General features: G+C 38.9%; 1 pseudogene; it reads left to right on the plus strand.

Moving 5' to 3' along the window:
- The first annotated feature begins 4,114 nt into the window (after window positions 1-4,114).
- Window positions 4,115-6,023, plus strand: LOC123466110 (annotated as a pseudogene).
- The last annotated feature ends 1,408 nt before the right edge of the window (window positions 6,024-7,431 follow it).

The following is a 7,431-nucleotide window of genomic DNA, read 5'->3' on the forward strand; positions in this document are numbered from 1 at the left end:
TGCCCTAGAACCCATGCTCAACAACAAGAGAAGCCACCACAATGAAAAGCCTGTGCTCCACCAACTAGAGAGTGAGTAGTCATCCCTCGCCACAACTAGAGAAAAGCCCGCCATAGCAACAAAGACCTAGCACAGCCAATAAATAAATAAAATTATAAAATCTTAATACCTCTTCCATTACTCATTCTTATTATTTTCCTCTTAATCATGTATCTATTCTTCCTGTTATCTTGTCTTTTAATTCATGCTTTGTTTTCACCATTCTTTTCCCCTCCCCTCTGCCTCTTCCCTTTTCTCTCTCTCTCACACACACACACACTCAGCCTCTGACACTTCTTAGTCCACCCATAAACATCTCTGCCATCAGTCTTCTCTTTTCATGGTTTGGGTGTTCAATAACTTTTTAAGTGGCAAAACATAATAACTACTAACTGATTTCCCTCTCTAATTTACTTGCTGTTAGCCTTTGGGAATTTCAGATTCCTTCGAAAATCTGATGGTAGCTTTAGATCCTCTTGTCAGAAAAATCTCATACATGTGAAATTCACCACACAGTTTCTGATAGTTACCAGAGTTATAAAAGCCAGAACACAGGTACTAATTTGAAAATTTTCTCGTTTCCCCCACTTACAATCCACCTCTATCCCCTGCCACTTTAATCCTCTTAATGGATTAGTGAATCATATTAATTTCCTCAAAAAACTTTTTCAGCCCTGCTATTTGCTGAATTCAATTTGAATCTTTATTCTGGACTAAAATTCCACAAGCCATGGCTTTAATTCCCATGATAGTCACCATTACTTCACTCTGAGGCACCCACAGTCTAGCCTGAATTGACATTCACAGTACTTGGTCCCATGCAGTTTTTTCTTTGCTCATTTTTTCCCCACCTAAATGCTCTCTAATCCAGTTAAAATATACCAGTGCCTCGGTACCAAACCAAGAGATTCTTTATTAGTGGATTTGGGGTACAACAGGGGCATTGGGGGCTTAAAAACTTTCCATGTGTCTCAATGTACAGAAAAGTTGGAAAACTAATGATGCAGATAATCTAATACTTTAATCCCTCTGTTCTTTCTCCATTTTAATCTTCTTTTCTTTTAGCCCCAACTCAGAAGATAATATAGAATACTTTTGTAACCAAACGAAAGGTAGTTTTTAAATAGAACACAAAGCAACAGCTATAAATGAAAATATGTTCAATTTAGATTTGATTTAAATGAAGAACTAATGTTCATCAAAAGACAAAATTGGAAGAAGATATTTTAAACATATATGCTCGGCAAAGTACTCATCTATGATGTAATAAAACTCCTGCCAATTAGCAAGAAAATGGAATAATTTTTTTCTTAATGTGCAAAGGACTTGAACAAGCATTTCATTAATGATAGTACACTTACCTAAGTGACCAATGATAAAATAAAGGGATAGGCAATATCATGACTTATCAGATCAGATCAGATCAGTTGCTCAGTTGTGTCCGAATCTTTGCGACCCCATGAATCGCAGCACGCCAGGCCTCCCTGTCCATCACCAACTCCCGGAGTTCACTCAGACTCACATCCATCGAGTCAGTGACGCCATCCAGCCATCTCATCCTCTGTCATCCCCTTCTCTTCCTGCCCCCAATCCCTCCCAGCATCAGAGTCTTTTCCAATGAGTCAACTCTTCGCATGAGGTGGCCAAAGTACTGGAGTTTCAGCTTTAGCATCATTCCTTCCAAAGAAATCCCAGGGCTGATCTCCTTCAGAATGGACTGGTTACATCTCCTTGCAGTCCAAGGGACTCTCAAGAGTCTTCTCCAACACCACAGTTCAAAAGCATCAATTCTTCGGCGCTCAGCTTTATTCACAGTCCAACTCTCACATCCATACATGACCACAGGAAAAACCATAGCCTTGACTAGATGGACCTTTGTTGGCAAAGTAATGTCTCTGCTTTTGAATATGCTATCTAGGTTGGTCATAACTTTCCTTCCAAGGAGTAAGCGTCTTTTAATTTCATGGCTGCAGTCACCATCTGCAGTGATTTTGGAGCCCCAAAAAATAAAGTCTGACACTGTTTCCACTGTTTCCCCATCTATTTCCCATGAGGTGGTGGGACCAGAAGCCATGATCTTCATTTTCTGAATGTTGAGCTTTAAGCCAACTTTTTCACTCTCCACTTTCACTTTCATCAAGAGGCTTTTGAGTTCCTCTTCACTTTCTGCCATAAGGGTGGTGTCATCTGCATATCTCAGGTTATTGAGATTTCTCCTGGCAATCTTGATTCCAGCTTGTGTTTCTTCCAGCCCAGCGTTTCTCTGCACAACAATAAGACACTACTACACATTGAGAAGACTGATAATGTGACTACAAAAAATGGTAGCTAGCAAATTCAGAACTAACATTCTCTTACACTGCTCATACTTACACAAAAACACTTTGGAAAACTATTTAAGTTTCTATAAAAGCTGAGCATAACTGAATGTATACATTCTTATGAGCTGTTGGCAATTTTAGCCTTAGGTACCATCCTCAAAATGATGCTCACACACACACAACTAGTAAATATAGCATTATTCAAAATAGGCAAAATGGTAAAAATATCCTTTCACTGTATAGTAATTACACAGTTACATTTCCGTGCAATAGAATACTATACAGCAATTTAAGTTACAAATTACTGCTATATGCAGCAACAGGGACAGACTTCTCAGACATAATGTCTAGAGTGAAATAAGCCAGAGAAAAGAGTGCATTCTGGGTGGTTTTATTTACATAAACTTAAAATAGCCAAACCATGGTAGTAGAAGCTAGCATACCAGTGACTTTTTAATAGACAGAGTTAATGCCTGATATGAAGAAGGAAATGGCAACCCACTCCAGTACTCTTGCCTGGAGAATCCCATGGACGGAGGAGCCTGTGGGCTACAGTCCATGGGGTCGCTAAGAGTCGGACACGACTGAGCGACTTCACTCTCATTTTTCACTTCCATGCGTTGGAGAAGGAAATGGCAACCCACTTCAGTGTTCTTGCCTGGAGAATCCCAGGGACGGGGGAGCCTGGTGGGCTGCCATCTATGGGGTTGCACAGAGTCGGACACAACAGAAGTGACTTAGCAATGCCTGATAGGAAGGTGTCCTATCAGTCCTCTTGGCTGATGGACAGTGTTCTATATTTGGATTTGGGTGATGGTTACCATAAGCATGGGTTTCCCAGGTGGCTCAGTGGTAAAGACTCTGCCTGCCAATACAGAAGATGTAAGAGACACAGGTTTGATCCTTGGGTCAGGAAGTTCCTCTGGAGGAGGGAATGGCAATCTGCTCCAGCTGTCTTGCCTGGAGAATTCCGTGGACAGAGGAGCCTGGTGGATGACAGTCCATAGGGTCGCAAAGAGTTGGACATGCCTGAATACACACACACATGATGTACCATAAGTGTATTCATCTTGTACAAAAGTCACTGAACTGTACAGTTACCTGGAACTATGAAAAGTGAAAGTGAAGTCACTCAGTTGTGTCCAACTCTTTGCGACCCCATGGACTGTGGCCTACCAGGCTTCTCTGTCCATGGGATTTTCCAGGCAAGAGTACTGGAGTGGGTTACCATTACCTATAACTGTATGTTATATAATATACTTTAATATAATGTTTTCAAAGAGGAAAGAAGGCATGTATAGGCATAAAGTGAAAGTGTTAGTTGCTCAGACATGTCTGACTCTTTGTGACCCCATGGACTGGTAGCCCACCAGGCTCCTCTGTACATGGGATTCTCCAGGCAAGAATACCAGAATGGGTTACCATTTCCTTCTCCAGGGGATCTTCCCAACCCAGGGAGTGAAGCCAGGTCTCCCTCATTGCAGGCAAACTCTTTACCATGTAAGCCACCAGGAAAGCCCCATGTACAGGCATACCTAGTTTTATTCTGCTTCACTTTACTTCACTTGCTAGATATTATATTTTTCACAATTGAGCAAGTCCATTGGCACCGTTCTTCCAAAAGTATTTTTCAACTTCATGTCTCTATGTAACATTTTGGTAATTCTCACAATGTTTCCAACGTTTTCATCTCCTCACACTTCCGTATTCCCTGAGACACAACAATATTGAAATTAGGCCAATTAACAACCAGAATGACTTCAAAATGTTCAAGTGAATGAAAGAGTTGTACACCTCTCACTTTACATCAAAAACTAGAAATTATTAAGTTTAGTGAGGAAGGCCTGCGGCGGATTCATTTTGATATTTGGCAAAACTAATACAATTTTGTAAAGTTTAAAAATAAAATAAAATTTAAAAAAACAAACAAACAAAAAAAAACCATAAAAAAATAAAATAAAATAAAATAAAAACTAAAAAAAAAAACCCAAAGTAGGTCAAGAGCTAGGCCTCTGGCACCAGTTAGCCAAGCTGTGAGTGTAAAGTTGTTGAAGGAATTTGAAAATGCTACTCCAGTGAACACGCAAATGATAAGAAAGCAAAACAACCTTATTGATGATATGGAGAAAGTTTTAGTGGTCTGGGTAGAAGATCAAACTAAGCACAATGTTCCCTTAAGCCAAAGCCTAATCCAGAGCAAGGCCATAACTCTCTTTAATTTTATGGAGACCGAGAGAGGTGAAGAAGCTGCAAAAGGAAATTTTGAACAGAGGTTGGTACATGACGTTGAAGCAAAGAAGCCATCTCCATGAAAAAAAAGTGCAAAGTGAATCTGCCCCCGCTGATGTAGAAGCTGCAATGAGTTATCCAGAAGATCTAGCTAAAATAATTCATGAAGGTAGTTAAACTAAACAACGGATTTTCAATGTAGATGGGACAGCTTATTCGCTAGGTAGAACAGCCTATCTTGGAAGGCAATGCCTTCTAGGACTTTCATAGCTAGATAGTCATCGTTGGTGCATGGTATCTGGTTTCAAAAAATAAGCTGACTCTCTTGTTAAGGGTTAATGCAGCAGGTGACTTTCAGTTGAAGTCAGCACTCATTTACCATTCCAAAAATCCTAGGGCCCCTAAGAATTATGCTAAATCTACTCTGCCTGTGCTCTATAAATGAAACAATAAAGCCTGCAAGACAGCACATCTACTTTGAACATAATTTATTGAATATTTTAAGTCCACTGTTGAGATCTATACTCAGAAAAAAAAAAAAAAGACTTCTTTCAGAACAATACTACTCATTGGCAATGCACCTAATCACCCAGAGCTCTGATGGAGATGTACAGTGAGGCTAATGTTGTTTCATGCCTACTAACACAACATCCATTCTGTAACTCACAGACCAAGGAGTAACTTCAACTGGCAAGTCTTATTCTTTAATAAATACATTTCTTAAGGCTATCGCTGCCATAGATACGAACTCCTCTGATGGATCTGGGCAAAATAAATTGAAAACCTTCTTGAAAGGATTTACCATTTTAAATGTCATTAAGGAAATTCATGAAAGAGGTCAAAATATCAACATTAACAGGAGCTTGGAAGAAGTTGATCCAACCCTCATGGATGACTTTGAGGGGTTCAAGATTTCTTATGGAGGGGGTAACTGCAGATGTGGTGGGATTAACAAGAGAACTTGAATTAGAAATGGAACCTGAAGATGTAACTAATTGCCACAATCTCATGATAAAACTTCCACAGAGAGTTGTTTTATATGAATGAACAAAGAAAATGGTTTCTTAAGATGGAAACTACTCCTGGTGAAGATGTTAAGACTGACAAAATGACAGCAAATAATTAAAATATTACACAAACTTAGTTGATAAAACAGTAGCAGGATTTGAAAGACTGACTCTGACTGTGAAACAAGGTCTGTGGATAAAATACTATCAAACAGTTGCATGTTAGACAGAAACCATTCATGAAAGGAATAGTCAATTGATGTGGCAAACTCAATAGCTGTATTATTTTTAAAAATTACCATAGCCACCCCAGTCTTCAGCAACCACAACCATGATCAGTCAGCAGCCATCAGCACTGAGGTAAGACCCTTCAGTAGCAAAAAGATTACAAGTCACTGAAAGCTCAGATGATGGTAGCATTTTCTAAATTAATAAACAATTTTTAAATTGAGGTATGTACATTGCTTTTTATTAGACATAATGCTATCACACATTTAGGAGACTACAGTATCATATAGACATACCTTTAAATGCACTATAAAACCTAAAACTTCATGAGATTTGCTTCATCTGCCTTATTGCAGTCATCTGGAACAGAACCATAAGCTCTCCAAGATATGCCTATATGTATTTACACATCACATGAGTAGAGCTTTAAGATATTGCCTGTAGAAGGGCAAATTTTATGTAAAAAAATGAAACACATTTGGAAAATTGTGGGTTGTACATTAGTGGTGAACATCGATGTATTTTTCCTGGATATTCAACGGTGATACAGTTGTCCCTCGGTATCTGCAGAGGATTGGATTCAGGAACCCCCACATATGTCAAACTCTCTGGATGCTCAAGTCACTGAGTCAGCTCTCCACAATTGCCTTTCTGCATCCACAGATTCAACCAGCCTCAGATTGTGTGCTACTGCATGTATATATTGAGAAAGATGCTGGGTATTTGTGGACTTGTGCAGTTCAAACCTATGTTGTTCAAGGGCTGACTGCATTGTCATGTCATAAAGGACCCATATTTGGCTATAATGACACCCATGCCACACTGATTCTGTGATTCTGAATAAGGAGATCCAGGGATATGAGTGCTCAGACAAGAGAGGAAGCAGGAAGGTGGAAAACCTTTCTACAGAGTTGGAATACATAATGAGTAGTACCAACTCTCCCATGTCATAGGTAATAATAGCCTGCAGTAACTGGCTTATTCTCATATGCAAGATTTCACTATGCTGCTGCTGCTACTAAGTTGCTTCAGTCATGTCCGACCCTGTGCAACCCCATAGACAGCAGCCCACCAGGCTCCTCTGTCTGTGGGATTCTCCATGCAAGAATACTGGAATGGGTTGCCATTTCCTTCTCTGGATTTCACTATGAGGGACATGTGAACTTTCTAACATCTAGGAAATAATTTTTTTTTTCTTGAACCTGGACCCGAACCCTTCGAATAGTTTTACAGTTCTTTCGCTTTCTGGAAAATATGAATGCATCACTACTAACAGGAAAACAAATTTGTCTCTCCTAATCATACAATTTCCTCAATGTTTTTCAAATACAGGCAATACAAGATTAATTTAGGTCACCAAGTTTATAATTTTCATTAAAATAAAGTTAAATATTGACTGGATATAAAATGTTATGTTTATTGCAAACTAATTCCATATAGTAAGCTAACAACTTAGAAAAATGATTATTGCCTATTAAAAACTTTATTGTGACATATTTAAAGATTATATTTTCAATCACTAAGAAGCTACTCTCTTTTGTAGACAATCTATATTAAGCACAATGCATATTAGAGGTCCTATTATTGATGTACTTTCATAAAACATG

This window comes from Bubalus bubalis, chromosome 8 (assembly GCF_019923935.1).
Source record: "Bubalus bubalis isolate 160015118507 breed Murrah chromosome 8, NDDB_SH_1, whole genome shotgun sequence".
In the NCBI taxonomy this organism is placed as follows: domain Eukaryota; kingdom Metazoa; phylum Chordata; class Mammalia; order Artiodactyla; family Bovidae; genus Bubalus; species Bubalus bubalis.